This window comes from Pinus tabuliformis, chromosome 1_2 (genome assembly GCF_031772625.1).
Source record: "Pinus tabuliformis cultivar Carrire ecotype Pingquan chromosome 1_2, CPIR1, whole genome shotgun sequence".
NCBI lineage: Eukaryota > Viridiplantae > Streptophyta > Pinopsida > Pinales > Pinaceae > Pinus > Pinus tabuliformis.
In genome coordinates, this window is record NC_142298.1 from 857,993,568 (window position 1) to 858,014,940 (window position 21,373).

Consider the following 21,373-nt stretch of genomic DNA (forward strand, 5'->3'; position numbering starts at 1 on the left):
GGACAATCTTGCAGGGACCGATCTTCTTGAATTTCAATTTATGGTACTCCCGTTTTGGAAACCTCTCCTTACGTAAGTACGCAAGTACTTCATCCCCAACATTAAATTGAACTTCCCGACGCTTTGTGTCAGCTCGTTGTTTATATTTTTGGCTGCTGTCCTGCAATTTCAGCTTGACTTGTTCGTGCAAGTTGCTCATAGCTTGAGCGAATTCTTCCCCATCAGCGCTCCGTTTCTCAAGTTTCCCCAAATCTCGTAATTCATGCACTCCTCGCGGATGCATGCCGTACAAAATCTGGAACGGACTGTACCCGGTGCTGCGGTTCGGTGAATCGTTGTACGCGAACTCTGCTTGTGCAAGTACACGGTCCCACGTCCGGGAATTTTCTCCTGTTAAACTTCGAAGTAAGTTTCCTAGGCTTCTGTTTACTACCTCCGTTTGACCATCAGTCTGCGGGTGGTAAGCGGAGCTGAACTGCAATTGAGTATCTAACTTTTTCCACAGAGTTCTCCAAAAGTGACCAGTAAACTTTACATCCCTGTCAGAGACAATGGATTTCGGGAGTCCATGCAACCGAACGATTTCATTAAAGAAAAGATGTGCTATATAAGTAGCATCGCTGGTTTTCTTACAAGGTACAAAATGTGCCATTTTTGAAAATCGGTCAACTACAACCATTACTGAATCGAAACCTCGTTGTGTCTTCGGCAAACCCAGAACGAAGTCCATACTCACTGAATCCCATGGTCGGCTTGGAATCGGCAATGGCAAATAAAGACCAGTATTTTGACTGTGACCCTTTGCTAGTTGACACACTTTACATCTGCTCACGTACCTCTGCACATCCCGCTGCAATTTCGGCCAGAAATAGAAATGTCGTACCTGAGCAATCGTTTTGTCTATACCAAAGTGTCCAGCCAGTCCTCCACTGTGCTTTTCCTGTACAATATTTTCCCGCATAGAACAGTTGGGTATACACAACTGCCCTCCTTTAAACAGCAATCCTTCCTGTAGATTATAGTCTAGCCACTTGCTGTCATTTCGTAACAGCGGGTTTTGGCAAGCCTCATAGGCTTCCATAAACTCAGTGTCGGTCGGATACAGCTCTTTTAGGTGTTCAAATCCCAAAATCTGCATCGTGCTTTCCTGGAGAAGCAACGTTCTCCTACTAAGTGCATCTGCTACCTTATTTGATTGTCCGCTAATGTGTTTCAGTACAAACGTGAAACTTTGCAAGTACTCAACCCAAGCTGCATGTTTATGATTCAATTTATGCTGCTGCATAATGTACTGTAACGCAGAATTGTCAGAGTATAAGACAAACTCGTTACCTAACAGGTAATGTCTCCAATGTTTCAAAGCCTGCACAATGGCGTAAAACTCCTTGTCGTAGGTTGAGTATTTCTGTCTGCTCTCATTTAGCTTTTCACTGAAATAGGCGACCGGTCTGTCCTCCTGGCTAAGAACTGCCCCAATGGCTGTCCCACTGGCATCACAACGAACTTGGAAAATTTTGTTGAAATCAGGTAGCCTCAATATCGGTCTCTCCGTAATCTTCTTTTTCAGAGTTTGAAAACTACTTTCTGCTGCTTCAGTCCAGTGAAAAGGCTAATTTACCTTCTTAATTGTGTCCAACATAGGTGCGCAAATCTCGCTGAAATTTATGATAAACTTTCTGTAAAAGCTGGCTAGTCCATGGAAACTTCGGACTTCAAATAAACTTTTTGGAGAAGGCCAGCTAACTATAGCTGCCACCTTTTCTGGATCCATTTTTAATTCATTTTCTGCAATGACAAATCCCAGATATACTAATTCTCGCTGAAAAAAAGTACACTTTTTCAGGTTAATCGGCAGCTTGTTTTGCTGTAACTTCCTCAACACACTCTGCAAATGTCTGAAATGTTCCTCCTTAGTCTTACTAAAAATCAGAATATCATCCAAGTAAACTATTACAAACTTACCATTAAATTCCTTCAGCACTTCATTCATCAGACGCATGAACGTGCTGGGAGCGTTGCTCAAACCGAAAGGCATCACCAGCCACTCATATAAGCCTTCGTTCGTCTTGAAAGCGCTCTTCCATTCATCTCCTTCCCGAATCCAGATCTGGTGATATCCACTCTTCAAGTCAATCTTCGAAAAATAAGCCGCCCCACTCAAACAATCCATCATATCGTCCATCCTAGGTAAGGGAAACCTGTACCTAACGGTAATTTTGTTAATAGCCCTGGAATCTGTACACATCCTCCACTCTCCTCCTTTCTTTGGAGCCAAAACAGTTGGTACTGCACATGGGCTCATGCTCTCCCGAATCAAACCTTTGTCCAACAACTCCTAGACCTGTTTCCTAATTTCTTCATGATCTTTAGGACTCATGCGGTACGCTGCTTTGTTTGGCAAGCTTGCTCCTGGTATAAAGTCAATGCAGTGACTAATACCTCTCCTTGGTGGCAATTCATCTGGAAGATCATCTACCACAATGTCTTCAAAATCCTGCAGTAATTTCTGAACTTCTTCAGGCAAATCTGAAACCTGTGTATGAAGTACCACTGCCTTTGGTCTCCTTATGACAGCAAAATTTATCTCGCTGTCCTCAATCTGTCTTATAAACTCTTTTCCGCCTAACAGCAGTGCTTTCACTTCACTAGCTTCTGTTGTGTTTTCCTCCTTGATGGGTACAAGCGTATGCTTGATCCCATCTTTCACAAACTTATAGCAGTTGGTTTTCCCATCATGAACTGCACTTCTATCAAACTGCCAAGGTCATCCCAACAGTAGGTGACAGACATCCATTGGCATGACATCACAAAGGATCTTATCCTTGTACTTACCAATCTGAAATTCTACCTCACATTGTTCGTCGACTAACAGCTGATGTCCTTTCTGCAGCCATGACACTTTGTAGGGCATAGGGTGCTTCAATTTCTTCAATCCCAGCTTTTCTACCATCTCCACAGCCACAAGATTGTCCGTACTCCCAGAAATAGAAATGTCGGCCAGAAATAGAAATGTCGTACCTGAGCAATCGTTTTGTCTATACCAAAGTGTCCAGCCAGTCCTCCACTGTGCTTTTCCTGTACAATATTTTCCCGCATAGAACAGTTGGGTATACACAACTGCCCTCCTTTAAACAGCAATCCTTCCTGTAGATTATAGTCTAGCCACTTGCTGTCATTTCGTAACAGTGGGTTTTGGCAAGCCTCATAGGCTTCCATAAACTCAGTGTCGGTCGGATACAGCTCTTTTAGGTGTTCAAATCCCAAAATCTGCATCGTGCTTTCCTGGAGAAGCAACGTTCTCCTACTAAGTGCATCTGCTACCTTATTTGATTGTCCGCTAATGTGTTTCAGTACAAACGTGAAACTTTGCAAGTACTCAACCCAAGCTGCATGTTTATGATTCAATTTATGCTGCTGCATAATGTACTGTAACGCAGAATTGTCAGAGTATAAGACAAACTCGTTACCTAACAGGTAATGTCTCCAATGTTTCAAAGCCTGCACAATGGCGTAAAACTCCTTGTCGTAGGTTGAGTATTTCTGTCTGCTCTCATTTAGCTTTTCACTTAAATAGGCGACCGGTCTGTCCTCCTGGCTAAGAACTGCCCCAATGGCTGTCCCACTGGCATCACAACGAACTTGGAAAAGTTTGTTGAAATCAGGTAGCCTCAATATCGGTCTCTCCGTAATCTTCTTTTTCAGAGTTTGAAAACTACTTTCTGCTACTTCAGTCCAGTGAAAAGGCTGATTTACCTTCTTAATTGTGTCCAACATAGGTGCGCAAATCTCGCTGAAATTTCTGATAAACTTTCTGTAAAAGCTGGCTAGTCCATGGAAACTTCGGACTTCAAATAAACTTTTTGGAGAAGGCCAGCTAACTATAGCTGCCACCTTTTCTGGATCCATTTTTAATTCATTTTCTGCAATGACAAATCCCAGATATACTAATTCTCGCTGAAAAAAAGTACACTTTTTCAGGTTAATCAGCAGCTTGTTTTGCTGTAACTTCCTCAACACACTCTGCAAATGTCTGAAATGTTCCTCCTTAGTCTTACTAAAAATCAGAATATCATCCAAGTAAACTATTACAAACTTACCATTAAATTCCTTCAGCACTTCATTCATCAGACGCATGAACGTGCTGGGAGCGTTGCTCAAACTGAAAGGCATCACCAGCCACTCATATAAGCCTTCGTTCGTCTTGAAAGCGGTCTTCCATTCATCTCCTTCCCGAATCCGGATCTGGTGATATCCACTCTTCAAGTCAATCTTCGAAAAATAAGCCGCCCCACTCAAACAATCCATCATATCGTCCATCCTAGGTAAGGGAAACCTGTACCTAACGGTAATTTTGTTAATAGCCCTGGAATCTGTACACATCCTCCACTCTCCTCCTTTCTTTGGAGCCAAAACAGTTGGTACTGCACATGGGCTCATGCTCTCCCGAATCAAACCTTTGTCCAACAACTCCTGGACCTGTTTCCTAATTTCTTCATGATCTTTAGGACTCATGCGGTAAGCTGCTTTGTTTGGCAGGCTTGCTCCTGGTATAAAGTCAATGCAGTGACTAATACCTCTCCTTGGTGGCAATTCATCTGGAAGATCATCTACCACAATGTCTCCAAAATCCTGCAGTAATTTCTGAACTTCTTCAGGCAAATCCGAAACCTGTGTATGAAGTACCACTGCCTTTGGTCTCCTTATGACAGCAAAATTTATCTCGCTGTCCTCAATCTGTCTTATAAACTCTTTTCCGCCTAACAGCAGTGCTTTCACTTCACTAGCTTCTGCTGTGTTTTCCTCCTTGATGGGTACAAGCGTATGCTTGATCCCATCTTTCACAAACTTATAGCAGTTGGTTTTCCCATCATGAACTGCACTTCTATCAAACTGCCAAGGTCGTCCCAACAGTAGGTGACAGACATCCATTGGCATGACATCACAAAGGATCTTATCCTTGTACTTACCAATCTGAAATTCTACCTCACATTGTTCGTCGACTAACAGCTGATGTCCTTTCTGCAGCCATGACACTTTGTAGGGCATAGGGTGCTTCAATTTCTTCAATCCCAGCTTTTCTACCATCTCCACAGCCACAAGATTTTCCGTACTCCCAGAAATAGAAATGTCGGCCAGAAATAGAAATGTCGTACCTGAGCAATCGTTTTGTCTATACCAAAGTGTCCAGCCAGTCCTCCACTGTGCTTTTCCTGTACAATATTTTCCCGCATAGAACAGTTGGGTATACACAACTGCCCTCCTTTAAACAGCAATCCTTCCTATAGATTATAGTCTAGCCACTTGCTGTCATTTCGTAACAGCGGGTTTTGGCAAGCCTCATAGGCTTCCATAAACTCAGTGTCGGTCGGATACAGCTCTTTTAGGTGTTCAAATCCCAAAATCTGCATCGTGCTTTCCTGGAGAAGCAACGTTCTCCTACTAAGTGCATCTGCTACCTTATTTGATTGTCTGCTAATGTGTTTCTGTACAAACGTGAAACTTTGCAAGTACTCAACCCAAGCTGCATGTTTATGATTCAATTTATGCTGCTGCATAATGTACTGTAACGCATAATTGTCAGAGTATAAGACAAACTCGTTACCTAACAGGTAATGTCTCCAATGTTTCAAAGCCTGCACAATGGCGTAAAACTCCTTGTCGTAGGTTGAGTATTTCTGTCTGCTCTCATTTAGCTTTTCACTGAAATAGGCGACCGGTCTGTCCTCCTGGCTAAGAACTGCCCCAATGGCTGTCCCACTGGCATCACAACGAACTTGGAAAAGTTTGTTGAAATCAGGTAGCCTCAATATCGGTCTCTCCGTAATCTTCTTTTTCAGAGTTTGAAAACTACTTTCTGCTGCTTCAGTCCAGTGAAAAGGCTGATTTACCTTCTTAATTGTGTCCAACATAGGTGCGCAAATCTCGCTGAAATTTCTGATAAACTTTCTGTAAAAGCTGACTAGTCCATGGAAACTTCGGACTTCAAATAAACTTTTTGGAGAAGGCCAGCTAACTATAGCTGCCACCTTTTCTGGATCCATTTTTAATTCATTTTCTGCAATGACAAATCCCAGATATACTAATTCTCGCTGAAAAAAAGTACACTTTTTCAGGTTAATCAGCAGCTTGTTTTGCTGTAACTTCCTCAACACACTCTGCAAATGTCTGAAATGTTCCTCCTTAGTCTTACTAAAAATCAGAATATCATCCAAGTAAACTATTACAAACTTACCATTAAATTCCTTCAGCACTTCATTCATCAGACGCATGAACGTGCTGGGAGCGTTGCTCAAACCGAAAGGCATCACCAGCCACTCATATAAGCCTTCGTTCGTCTTGAAAGCGGTCTTCCATTCATCTCCTTCCCGAATCTGGATCTGGTGATATCCACTCTTCAAGTCAATCTTCGAAAAATAAGCCGCCCCACTCAAACAATCCATCATATCGTCCATCCTAGGTAAGGGAAACCTGTACCTAACGGTAATTTTGTTAATAGCCCTGGAATCTGTACACATCCTCCACTCTCCTCCTTTCTTTGGAGCCAAAACAGTTGGTACTGCACATGGGCTCATGCTCTCCCGAATCAAACCTTTGTCCAACAACTCCTAGACCTGTTTCCTAATTTCTTCATGATCTTTAGGACTCATGCGGTAAGCTGCTTTGTTTGGCAGGCTTGCTCCTGGTATAAAGTCAATGCAGTGACTAATACCTCTCCTTGGTAGCAATTCAACTGGAAGATCATCTACCACAATGTCTTCAAAATCCTGCAGTAATTTCTGAACTTCTTCAGGCAAATCCGAAACCTGTGTATGAAGTACCACTGCCTTTGGTCTCCTTATGACAGCAAAATTTATCTCGCTGTCCTCAATCTGTCTTATAAACTCTTTTCCGCCTAACAGCAGTGCTTTCACTTCACTAGCTTCTGCTGTGTTTTCCTCCTTGATGGGTACAAGCGTATGCTTGATCCCATCTTTCACAAACTTATAGCAGTTGGTTTTCCCATCATGAACTGCACTTCTATCAAACTGCCAAGGTCGTCCCAACAGTAGGTGACAGACATCCATTGGCATGACATCACAAAGGATCTTATCCTTGTACTTACCAATCTGAAATTCTACCTCACATTGTTCGTCGACTAACAGCTGATGTCCTTTCTGCAGCCATGACACTTTGTAGGGCATAGGGTGCTTCAATTTCTTCAATCCCAGCTTTTCTACCATCTCCACAGCCACAAGATTGTCCGTACTCCCACTATCAATGATCAGTTTGTAGCACTTGCCCCGCGACTTGCAGACAGTGCGGAACAAAGCTTTTCGTTGATCTGGTTCTGCAACCTCCTTTGCTGGTTTCAACAGCACTTTATTCAACACCAAAGCTTCACCTGTCTCAGGTGCATTTTCCGCTTCTTGAGGTGTTGCCTCAGCATCCTCTGGCTGAGCAACATAAGCTCCTCTCCCACCTGCTGGTTCACCTTCAGGACATTCATACGACTTGTGTCCCCATTTGTGACAGCGATAGCACTGGACAGCTCCCCTGCCCCGACCATATCCTCGCCCCCGCTGAGGTGGTCGTCCTCCTCTAGTGCTATTGTCTTTTTCTGCTGCTCCAGCAGATTTAGAGCTGCTGCTTTCTTCACCTGAACCTGCACCTCGGCCTCTTCCAAACATCTTACCTTTCCCCCTGCCAGTTCCACCTCCTCTTCTGGCATTTTGCTTCCGGTTAATTTTCTCCTCTGCCTTCAGCGCAAACTGATAGGCTTCATCCAATGTCCGGGGTGAAAGGATACCAATTTCATCCAAGATTTCCCCCCTTAAGCCATTCACAAATCTGGCTGTTTTCTCCGGGGTGTCTTCTACATATCCTGCCCGTAAATTTAACTTGTAGAACTCCTCTGTAAATTCTCTTACAGTCATTCCCCTCTGCTTCAGGTTCTGTACCTGCCTGTACAGCATAATCTGGTAATCCTTCGGCAGGAATTTCTCTTTCAGCTTGGCCTCCATCCTAGACCATTTCTTTATAGGCTGTTTGTTAAGCCTCCTCCGCTCCGCCTGAATGCTGTCCCACCACAAGGACGCATGTCCCTTTAGTTTGGTGGCGGCGAACTTCACCTGTTTATCCTCACTGGTTTCCTCGAATTCGAAATATTTGTTGACTTCACTCAGCCAATCCAACAACACGTCTGCGGACAGACTTCCGTCATAAGTAGGTAACTCATGCCTTGGCTTATGACTGGACAGCAAAACTGACTTCAACAATTTGAGTTCCGGTGTTACCCCTTCGAACTCATCCTCCGGTTCAACTTCTTCTTCATCACTGTCATCTGCTGGGTTTCTTCTTCCCCCAGTCTCTACTGCCTCCAAACGTTCTCGCAAGACACGGATCTCCTCACGGAGTCCCTCTTCTGCTACCCTCCGGACTCTTCCTCTTCCTCTTCCTCTTCTGCCAACCTCCATTTCCTTTTACTCAAAAACCTGCTCTGATACCACTTTTGATGGCCCAGCCCTTCGGTGACGTGGACACACAGTCACGTGGTCTCACCTCAGGCCCCGGTGGTCACTTTGCGTGCGGACAAAACTCCCGCGGTTTTACCTGGCCCCCAATCCGAGGCTCATTAAATCACGCACCTGCCGGTTGAAAGGTTTAGCCACCGGCTTGTTCCGTTACCTCCCGCCTATGTTAAACCCTAAGGACTTACCTTTGGCTCATTTTCACTTATCACTCTGCCGCTGCTCTCTCTGCGTTCCTGTGGCGATGCTCCCGGTTTCGAACCCTGGTCACTGTTCTGTCCAACAGACGAACCCTGTACTCGGTCAATGGTTACAATGGTTACAGTTTCTGTTGAGGAGCTATTCCTCTGTCTTCGATGCTATCTATCGAGGTGCGTGGACCTGTATGGCTCAGTGGTTCTGTTCTGAGGTTATGGTAAGCTGCTTTATATTTTCGTGGGTTCACTGTAAGAGTCTTTGCGTTCTCTGTTACTGAGCTATAATTTTTGTACAGGTAACTGCGACCTTGAAGCTGCCGCTCTTCCAATCTCTTTCCGCCCTCGAAGGTAAGCTAGCGTGCTATGATTCACCCTGCACGGTTATCTTTTATCGACACTTACAGGTTCTGTGCCTTTTTCAGTTTGTGGAATGGGGTTCTGTCTCAACAGCTCTCCGTCGACCTGTGGGTGAGTTTACATCTCCTTCATGCTCGCATTTGTTTGCTCCTTCGTTCTCTTATACTGATGATGATTCTAACCTCTCGCTGTTTCTATGTGCAGGCTTGAACAGAAGGCTCGCTCACGAGGGTTTCAAGTTGTGCAATCTTCGAATCCTTTCGACCCTGGTACCCTTTGCAAACGGGTAGGGTTTACTCCTGCTCCAGTATGTCTGTAGATTGTTCAATATGGCTGTAGATGTAGATATCAGCTTGTTTAGGTTGTCTAGGGTTCGGCCGTGCCCTTTGCCGGCGTTTGCAGTCTCTGTGCTTTGTTCTTTTGCATCAAACTACAATCTTAGCGTAACAAGGGTTTGGTAATTTGTGCTTTACGGCGATGCCGGGGTTTATCACATGATACTGTAAGGTTTATCGATCTTTCTGTGTGCAATGACTATGAAATACTTTAATTAAGTTAATGGAAACAGAGTGGTTTGGTTTGATACCTCTTTCTTGTAAGCTTGTATATTGATTTTATGTGGCCGCGTTACTCCTCGTGCTTGGCATACTGGTTCTGTGCAATATGGACTCGTGGTCTTGATTTGATGCCTGTAACGTTCTTGAAATTCTAGTTACAGTTAAACTCTTTCCATTTCAATTCACTTTTAAAAAAAATACAGTAGATACACAGTAAACACTTGTGTGCACAATATGGGAAAATGTCCGCAATAGATTATCTCAAACAAATTTACACTAGTTCTGTTACAGAGGGTTTCTTGATCAAGTTTCTATTTCTCTCTTGTTCACGAAGGGAAGAAGTCCCTCTACATTTGCCTATTTTGCTTTTTAATCTACATGGAAACATAACTAATTGACAAACTGCCCTACCTGAATCCTAACTGTCATTTAGTTATTCTTTAACAAAACTTAACTAAACAGTTTTCCCTTCCTGGGCTTAAACAACTTTGTAATTTAAAATGCTATGAGATAAAAGGAAATAAAACAATAATTAAGAAAACAATAACCAACTTGGTGGTCTGTCCACCCAATCCTGTAGCCTCTGACTTGTTTCTGTTCTCCCGTGAATCCGTCAATAGTCATTCGTCTCCTCGGAGCTGGATGCTCCTGCATCACCTATGGTATACTCCAATGTTTGCCCATCTCTTTGGAAGGGAAGACGGTCAAGATGGAAGTTGAAGTTGTTGATTCTAATCTTACCTACAACCTCCTTCTCGGACGTAGCTGGACATACGCAATGCAAGTTGTAGCTTCGTCTTTGTTTCGTATCATCTGTTTCCCTCATCAAGGGAAGATTGTTACCGTAGACCAGCTTTCATTCTTCGCTTCCTCTTCCAAAGGCAACATCCCTTTTGTGGAGCATACCTCCAAATCATATGAGAGTCTGGGAGCCGGGCTTTTTAAAGATCCCACCCTCATGGGTGTTTTTCCGCTCCCACCTCCTAACGTCGCTTCTGTCAATATGATCACTATTCGTTCTGATCCATGGATCCTCCCTCCCACTGATCAAGTAGAATCTTGGGGCGATGAGATGCCGTTGAGTCCTGCCGAGCTCAACTACGTCGAAATCATTGCTGCATCGGCTCCCTCTCCTGAACATGCTCCTTCGAGCAAGGTTCCCGACTCGTTCGCTCCATCCTCATGGCTTGGAGATGAGACTTCTTCGGACCCTTTAAAATAAATATTCCCTTTTGACGAAGCCATTATTGAGACTATGTCTCCCGAGGAACCTCCTTGGCATGATTATCACCATCGTTCCTCGTTTCTCCCTGCCCATCAGAATATGCTTACTTGTCTTGAACGGTTTGCTCCTTGTCTCCCATTTCAAACCCTTCAAACACCTATCCAAGTTTATCAAGTGTCCTCTGAAGGAAATATGGCGAACATCATGCAAACCCAGCCTATCAACATCTCTACGAAACCAGGGATTGTTGAACATCTTCACATTGGAGTCACTTGTACTCCGGAGGAGATTCGACTCTATACCAATCTTTTTCGCGAATTTCGTGATGTCTTTGCATGGTCCTACGAAGAAATTCCCGGCATTGATCCTAGCATAGTGGTGCATGAGATACTCACGTATCTAGGTGCTAAGCCTGTTCGTCAACGTTTACGCCCCATGCACCCCCCAAAGCTGCAGCTATTAAGGCAGAAGTGGAAAAGCTTCTTAAAGCAGGTTTTATTTACCCTATCCCACTCATAGATTGGGTCTCCAACATCGTGCCTGTGAATAAAAAACAGGGTACCATCCGTGTTTGTGTCAATTATCGTGATATTAATCGGGCATGTCCTAAAGATAATTTCCCCACACCATTCATTGATCAAATTATTGACGAGTGTGCCGGAAGCGAAATGTACTCCTTTATGGATGGTTTTTCTGGGTATAACCAGATAAATATTGCCCCCGTTGATCAACACAAGACCGCTTTTATCTATCCATGGGGTACTTTCGCTTATAAGAAGCTCCCTTTCGGTCTCAAAAATGTCGGTGCTACCTTCCAACGTGCAATGTCTTATGCTTTTCATGATATTCGCCACATTGTACAACCGTACCTGGATGATCTACCAGCTCATTTAGCCAAACGCCAGGACCACCCTACCCATCTTCGCGATATCTTTCTTCGCTGTCGACACTACCGTATCAGACTCAATCCTCACAAATGTGTCTTTTGCGTTGAATCCGGCCGACTTCTCGAGTTTATCATCTCCCGAGAGGGCATCCGTTTGGATCCCCTTAAATTCGAGGCTATTTTGAATCTCCCTCCCCCTGCTTCTTTACAGCAATTGAAAAGCTTGCAGGGTAAAGCAAACTTTCTAAGACGATTCATTCCAAACTATGCCGAAGTGGCTAAAGGTTTTACACGGTTGCTAAAACGAGACGTTCCTTTTCATTGGGATGCTCTCGCTCAAAAGTCTTTCGAGCATCTCAAGAATCTCTTGGTTTTCGCTCCATTGTTGCGTCCTCCGAACTATCATCGCGACTATACTCTGTATTTGGCCGCCGCCGACACCACTATCGGCATGGTTCTCGTTCAAAGTGACGATGATGACACTGAGCATGTTATATATTATCTCAGCCGCAACCTTTTAGACATGGAAACTCGATATGCTTATGTCGAGAAGTTGGCTTTGGCCGTCGTTTGTGCCGTCCAACGCTTCCGTCACTACATTCTGCTGCGCACCACCACCGTGGTTTCTGATTGCAACCCCATGACCTACATTTTGTCACGCCAGTTGCTGGGGGGCAAGTACTCAAAGTGGATTGTCATCCTCCAAGAGTTCGACTTGGAATTTACCACTGCCAAGTCCAAGAAATCCCTTGTATTCACTGAGTTACTTTGCTCTTTGCCATCTTCTTCCACACCCTCTCACTCAGAGGATCATATTCTGAATGAGACCTTGTTTCTCATTAGCACCCTCGATCCCTAGTACGGGGATATCATCGTATATCTGCAAACAGCCTCCTTTTGCCCCACCCTGTCCAAAGACGCTCGGCGAAGGATCCGTCATCAGTCTCAACCATACAGTATCATTAGGGAAACACTATACCGCCTTGGCGCTGACTCTGTTCTCCGCCGATGTCTAACTCTCAAGGAAGCTGAGCGTGTTTTGAATGACTGCCACTCTGGCGCCTGTGGTGGTGACATGTCTGGATATGCCACTGCCCAAAAAATCCTTCGTGCTGGCTACTTTTGGCCCTCTATCTTTAAGGATTGCATCCTTGCCATCCGCTCTTGTCATGAGTGCCAGATATACCAGTGGAAGATGCGTGGCCTCCCACTCCATTGCACCCCTGTTGTCATCGTAGGCCCTTTTGCAAAATGGGGCATTGATTATACGACCTGTAACCCTCGCTCGGCCGGGGGGCATGGGTATATTATCGTTTTCATCGATTACTTCACTAAATGGGCCGAGGTGATGCCCACATTAACTGAAGACGGTCACACAGCGACGCAATTCTTGTTCAACCATGTTATTTCATGATTCGGCGTCCCTCAAGCCATCATCACTGATCACGGGAAGCATTTCCATAATCATATGATGATAGAACTAACAACCCAGTTGGGCTTACGGCACGATAGTTCGACTCCATACTATCCTCAAGCCAATGGCCAAGTTGAAGCTATCAACAAGATTTTGGTTACAATGCTTCAACGTACCGTTGGCAGGCATAAGTCTAACCCCTGCCTTGTGGGCCTACCGAACATCCGTGAAGGATGCCACCGGTTTCACTCCATTTCAACTAGTTTATGGACTAGAGGCTACCCTTCCAATCGAGTGCGAAATCCCTTCATTAAAATTGGTCGTCGAACAACTTCCCAACACTACTCCGGTAGAAGAACGCCTTCTTTACCTGGAACGGCTAGATGAGACCCGTCGCCTAGCCTCTCTGGCCATTGAAGCACAAAAGAAGAGAGTGAAAACTCACTTCGATCAGACTGTCCATCCACGTTCTTTTGTTGAGGGAGATTTAGTCTTGCTATACGATCAGGCAAATGATAAGCTGGGGGCAGGAAAACTCGAGCCTATGTGGCTAGGTCCTTATATTGTCAAGAAATTTTTGCAAAAAGGGGCCTACGAGCTAATTGACTATGAAGGGAACCCCCTCGAGAATCCCCGAAATGGGCTGTACTTGAAAAAGTACTATGTGTGATGCTTGTACACTTTGTTTTGTACATACATGTACTTTATCAGGTGTGTTGTGTGTGTTTGTGTTTTAGTTTTGAAGGCGTGACTGCCGCTTATTGTGTCTTTCGCTTCTTGTACAGATGTCTGATACACCTTATGTTGGTTTCGCTGATGGTGCCTGCCGCAGTACTCGCAACTTGTCCTCTGCGGCGTGGGTGATCTATGATCCTCATGGCGAGTTGATAGATCTTCAAGGTGTGTGTTTGGGCTATACCACTAAAAATGTTGCCGAATATTGTGCTATAATTGAACTACTTGCTGAAGCAATTAATCTTGGCATTCATGCATTTGTAGTGAACCTAGACTCTCAACTTGTCGTCCACCAGCTCAACGGGAAATATTCCATCAGAGACCATCGCATTCTAAGGTTGTATTTATGTGTGAGATTGTTAGAAAGGAACTTTAATTTCATTACATATCAGCATATTCCAAGACAATTGAACACATTAACTGATGCATTGGCTAACCATGTATTAGATAGACATTTGCGTAATAGATAAAACATCATACAACAAAGCATATAAAGCACAATAATAAAACCATAGAAATAGGCATATGTATATATATATATATATATATGTGTGTGTGTGTCGCAATGTTTGCACCACGTGCATCATATAGTTCAAAAAATAATACATGTTCATCTCAAATACATCCAGAGACGACATGTCTCTCAAAACATATGCATGAAAAGAAACCTAAGAGTCTAGTCCCGGTGGTGCTCATGATAGCACAACACCGCGCGCACCGAGCGTCTCAACAGACGATGGACACGATTAGGTACCCCCACTGTGTTCCTTTGGTATGCTAGTGGCATATCTCCCAGTCTAGCGTAATCAGGAATCCCTCGGGCAAGTCCCTCGAGATTCTGAATCAGTTCATCCCCCTCGGCACCCTCTTCTTGAGGGTCGGCTGCCAGTTGGTTCCTCCGAGCGATGGGAGACATGCCAACTGGTCGCTCTAGGCCAACATCTGCATGTATATACAATTGTTGTTAAGACAAACATGTATTAACAAAAAAAACATATAAAACATCAAAAACAAAAATAGGTCTTACCCAGCTCTTCGTCTCACTCCTCTCCCTCAGGAAGTGGGAGATCTGGGTCTCCCATGAAGTCAATCCCTGCATATGGCCAATCCTCCACCACAATCAGCTGACGGCGGAGCCATATAAAGAACTCGAGCCTCCAGGACATCTGGTGGCCCCCTCCTCCCCTGGGCATCAGTGCTGCCCAGCGAGCCATCCTAGGCTCTCGTGGCAAAGGATCAGCCACTATAGCTCCCTGTCCATGAAAAATTGGTAATCGTTCCAAGAAAAATGATACCACGATTGAGCCATACCCAAACTGCTTTACCCCTCCTCACTTGCACTTTGTAAGCTTCCTCTTGATGTTGGTGGTCACTGTTGTGGCCCAGTCAAAGATGGTAGGATTTAGGCATTATGTGGCTAACAGAAGATGGTTTTTGCTCGCCTCATGGGGCGCCTGCACCCCTGCAGCTCGAGTAATGGTGAACAGTATCACCCTGAGAATCAAGTCCAAAACGGTGGGAATATCCACCTTTGCACTGTTCCTTCCAAATTGTGCCCCTGGGCACACTCGGTCTCGAACTTCAGTCATCTTCTCCCCGGAAGGTCTACTCCCAGTCAAAATGGGCCTCACCCCTCTCCGTGACAACCCCGTGATGAAGTAGACATCGGACACATCAAGCTCCAGCACTTGGTCCCGTAAACGGAACACTTGGTCATCAACATCCCACAGATCAATTATGAATTGTAGTAGCTTGGGCTGAGCGCGCAAGTAAGGCGTAAGAAAGAATTTCTTAAGCCCGCAGTCCCTTAAGGCATTCATACACCCTTCATCTTCAAGGGCCAAAGCATCTACGGCATCATGTTCTCGTTCCTTCCATTCTACTACCATTTTGCCTGCTTTCTTGCACCCACAAGAACACATAAATCACAATTAGATCACTGGTAAACTTGCGATCCAGTTAAATTCAAAATGCATTGGGAAATTTTAAGCGGAAAATTGAGTTGCGCGGTTGGCGCGATTGTTTCTAAAATAGTCGCGCCAATGGTGCGACCCTTTTGGAAAAATCACCCCATTAGCGCGGGTTCGTGCCGGATACCCGCGCTAATGGGCGAAGCCCTAAATTTTGTAATCCCCCCTTTGCAGAGACCAATCAGGAAGCAAAAGCATGAAAAAAATGTATGGAAATGGAGCCAAGGGAAGCGCCTCTTACCTAGAACCGACGAAATCCCGAATGGTTGCACGGATTGGCCGTAATCACCATCTGAAGTTCACTCCTCAAACAGACCACTGCTACTCTTCAGAGAGGTAAAAAGTAAAAGTAATTCTATTTTTACCATTTTCACCATATTTATAACTTTTTGACTTATACTCAGGTTTGAAAAGTTACTTTTTGAATATTTTAATATATCGTTGGTCGAAAATGGATTTTACGCTTGCTTTTTGTGCAGCGACAGGTCTTTACGCGACTTCGATGGTGAAACGAGTTGTATTTTATACTTTTTCGGACTCGGTAAATACACGAAAAAGTCATTGTGGAGTCATCTTTCAGCTCTTTTTTGACTCTCTAAACATGAAAAGATCGCCGAGTTATCCCTCTTGACTCGTTAAACGTAAATAAGAGGCGGTCATCTTTAAACTCTTTTCCGACTGTGTAAAAACGAAAACATCGTCGAACCCTTGTCATTTCAGGTTCGTTAACGGTTACGAAGCGACGTGGTTTTGATCGCTTTTTTACTTTTTCAGGTCAAAATCACTACTCATGAAAAGTACTCCTCGACCGTAATGGTCGGGCGGTTCTTTCGAGCATTGTTTTATACTTTTTCGGGCTCGAGAGACACAACTTTACGAAAAAGGACACCCTTGGAGTTTTCTTTTCTGTTGTCTTTTCAAACTCTCTAAACATGAAAAGACGTTGAGTTCTTCCTCTGTCAGACTCGTTAAAACTTGATGACATTGGAGTCCGTCGAGATGACGCTTTACAAGCATATGCTATCCCCGTCAAGCTTGTTAATAAAAATAACTGGGGTACTCGCCAGAAATGGTGGGGGAAAATGGAACCATAATTATTGTCGTATCGGCAGTATGTCGCTCTTGAACATGGCACTTGTCTACTTTCGTGTCTGGGCGGGGACATCGCATCTCATTTTTCACTTGCCTCCATGGATTTGGGTGATCCTGTTTGACCTCTCATTTTCTCATTGCCTCGTCACCATGACCTTTGATCCATTGATGTCAAATACTGCCAAGTCCACTGTCATGCTGCCAATATGTTCAAGAGAAGTTGACCTCTGTAGAATAACAACCTCCCTCTGATAGCTCACATAATTCTGATTCGCCACAACATTCTTCCTCTGTCTCGTGTCGATGATGTGGGAAACACTATGGCCCACCTTCGATCAAGTTCACTTCCTGTCGACTTCAGCTCATTATCCAGGAAGCTGATCTAGAGACTCCCTTCCGGTGCCTTGGAGCCTGCATGCCTCAATGGCAGGTTCTTCGTGTTCGACGTGAAGTTTTCATCATTGGCCTCCGATCGAATGATTCTGCAGGTGTTCGATGCCAGCTCACTGATTCACATGCCGTAGATTGTACCTATAGTACCTTGAGGGCCATTGTCATTATTGGTGGTACCTCTCGCGTCTGTTAACAGTTTTCATTATCGACTGGTAATCAGACGATGTGCATGCATGTTCGACTTCAACTCATGTATTCACATGCTTGAACTTGTACTTTTGTTAGGGTCGAGATGGAGCGCAAGACCCTGGATTTTGTCTGTTGGAATCCAGGCTGCGATTTTGTGGATTATTGTTACATGACTCATTCACTGGATGGCTGTGAACATGCCTGAGTCTATCTATCGATCCTCACCAGATGGTTGCGCCCATACCTTGGATCTAGATTATTATGTACTCTGTTATGGATGGCTACACCCATACCACACATATCATGTACTTGAGATATCAGTTGTACCTCTCTATGCAAATTCTCCGGCGGCAGCTGCATGTGTTCTTGTAAAGAATTTCACCCCTCTCTCTCTCTCGGGCCTCATGCTTTAGGGGGCATCTGTTACACAGTAATTTGTCACCATTTGTCACTGTCCCTGTTACCCCTCTCCCGCACTTTGGAGGACTCATTCCGGGACCTGTGAGAAGTGACATAACTTGAAAACACTTGCATTATGTTCCCCTAAGTATGGACTTCATATGCTCTGAAGACATCTCGTGCAGAATATCCTTTAAAAGTCCCCTTTTTCCATTAGCGTGGATCCACAGTGTATTACCCGCGCCAATGGGGGAAATCCTCCAAAGAGGGCGCGCCAGTTGGCGCTCTGTCTCAGAACTATACCCGCGCCAACCGAGTTTGGAAAAGCTTTTTAACAAACGCACGCCCGAAGGTTTTTTCCTTTCGACTCATGAAGCTTTTTAAGGATAATGCCAATATCATGGATGTCGAGATTCATTGTATCTCCCTTTCCTCTATCCATAATAGCTTTTGAGGATAAACCCAATCCGATGTCCTGATTCATCGTATCTCCTTCTCCTCCATCTATAAAAGCTTGTTCTGTTGCATTTGACAAGCTAGTTGAAGCATAGGGAGAATTATACTGTCGGAAGTCTGAGAGATTGCTGTAATATTCTTCTTTACATTCATAATCAAAGAGAGAAAGGCTTGTTCCCAATCCCAACAAGCTTTGCAAGACATATGTAGCTGATCACCCAGCCAAAGGAGGATTTGACGTCAGAACTATGGTTGTATTCTTCTTTGTTGATTATCAATAATAGATGACTATCATTATGGTTCCACTCTTGTTGTTCATTGTGATGATGTTTGAGTTATATCTTTTCTGACCGATATATGATTGCATCTATTGGATTTTATGCTTGTATTAGTGTTGTTCTTTGCATGTGCAGGTGTCCATTCACGGAGATCATGAGGATCGTGACCGGCCGGAACAAAGGAACGGGAGTGTCGACTCTTCTACAACACTAGCGTTGGAATCCAAGTAGGCTCTCATAATCCACCTTTAATTTGCAATTAGGAACTTGCGTGATAGCATTGTTTGATTGTTGCTAGACCCATTTTGGGCTAGTGGGGATCGCCTCTGTCCGCAGAGGGGATTTAACTCTCCAACAGGTCCCAATAAATGGGTCGAGGTAAATACGAGGGTTACAAAAGCACATGCCAAATATATGTTTGAGTTTAAAGAAGAGTTGAAAAGAAAGATGCTTAAGGTGAAATATTTCAAGCACCCAGAAAAAGACCACCATTTCTATGATAGGTTCCTTGTAGCGTATGTCAAGCTACAATGGAATAACGAGGTTCCACATTATTTTTCTCAATTATTTTATGCAGTGTTTTTTTGGGTATTAAGCATGATTATACCGAGCTTCCATCCAAATATTATGGTACTGGAAAAGGTCACGCATATGATCATAAGGGTGCATTAAGGGATAATGCATTACCTCGCCCTACACCTCCTTTGGTACCTCAACCACCACTTCTAGTAAATCTACAGTCGGAGATGGATGTCACTTCTCAGATTGGTCGAGAACCAAGGGATGCCATTCTAGACAACATACGGACTGCATTGAATGGAATTGATGTCGGTCTAAATCGACAAACAGCATGAGCTTATGCATGTGCTAATTTTGTATTTAAATTATATGTGGAATATATAATATGAATATTAAAAAGGTTAGAGCGTATGCAAAGGCTTGTCATGCTGGCTAGAAAAACCTAATTGGTCATGAGGAAGAGGGCATGGGATCGGTATGTGTTAATGTTTAGGGTTAATATTTTAACGTGATGTATGTGTTAATGTTGATTCACATACATTTTGTGAATTTTTTCAAATATAATATAATACAAATGTTTCATATGCTCACCATTTGCTGTTAAGTTGTATGTTGAACGAAACTTTTGATAATATAGTGCTCTCGGGTTCGAGTTCAAATGAATATATGTTGAGAGATTTTTTTTTTTAAGAACATGTTCATACTATTGATTTACTTTTATTATATCACTATTGTGAAGACATTTTTGTAAGAGAAATAATTACATAATTAAATGTTAACAAATTTCCATTCCATCTATCATTTTCGACACTATGCGACTTTCTTCCTCCCTATTAGGAGATATGCCAGAGATTGACTTGTCACAAGTATTGATTATTTCAGCTTTGTTTTGTTATAAATTGAAGCAAGTTTTGTTAAAAAACGAGATCTATATTACAATTTTAAAATGTTCGAATTTTAGGTGTGTGAAGGCAATTTTTCTTCTCGAGGGATGTTAGCGATGGATTCAACTATGGGGATTAGATCATCTAGACAATTTGAAAAAGTTGTTACATTTTCTTAATATTACAAGTTTATGAATTTTCATGTGCAATTTTAAATTTTTATTATATACATGTACATGTGTTGTATAGGGCATCCATGAGGATGAAATGTGGGGGGGCACCATGATGTATTGTGTAGAATTTGAAACCTAAGTCAGCTATGGGGATTGGATCGTCAAGATAATTTCAAAAATTTGTTACATTTTTTTTAATATTATGATTTCTTGCATTTTCGTGTGAAATTTTACATTTTTAATATATACATGTACATGTGTTGTACATGGAATTCACAAGGGCGCAATGCAGGGGGAACACCATGAGGTATTGCATGGAATTTGAAAGCTTTTATATAAAATAAAATAAAAATGATGATAAAATTCTTATTTAATTTTATTACATTAAAATTTAATTTAAAAGTACAAAATCTTATGTATATATGCATATTACATGTGTTATGCAGGGCACCCATGAGGATGAGGATGATGATAGAGCGTAGATTGCAGCGAGATTATCTTTGACGCATGTAGAGTCTCATGACTATTTTGTGTTTTACACCATTTCCATTCATTTTCCCTCTTTTCATTATTGATATCAACTCAAATAAACAATAAAACTATATATTTTGACATGGTAAGGTACTCACGTGTCTTATTTTTCATATTTATTAATGTGCCTTATTATTAAGTTAAAGATTGTAATAGCTACAGAATTAACACAAATCTGTAGTTGTTTCATGATTCTGTAACTATCTCCATGGTTTGTTGGATTACAGTACGCCAGCCAAGCAAAGAATAACATGGGCAGGTAGGGATTGATCTCCTCATATTCGCCTGAGCCAAATCATCAAGGAAATCCCCCAATGGCACAGTCAAGGAAGAAGGTCAACACGTGGATGAACAGAGCAGCGAGAGTTCAAATCAATCAAGACTCTGATTTGCTTTCCAAATAGAAAACCATCGAGAAACATTAAATTCGTCATTATCGTATTAGCATTTAGATTAGTATTGTTGTTAAGTTTGTAAGGCATGAAAGTCTCAATCTGTTGAGCACAAATGCTATATATATAGATCTGTAAACAGAAAACAACACGCAGGCATATATGTAATTTTTAATTGAGAGTTTGAAGTTCCATAACTCTGTTCCTTTTTAATTGAAG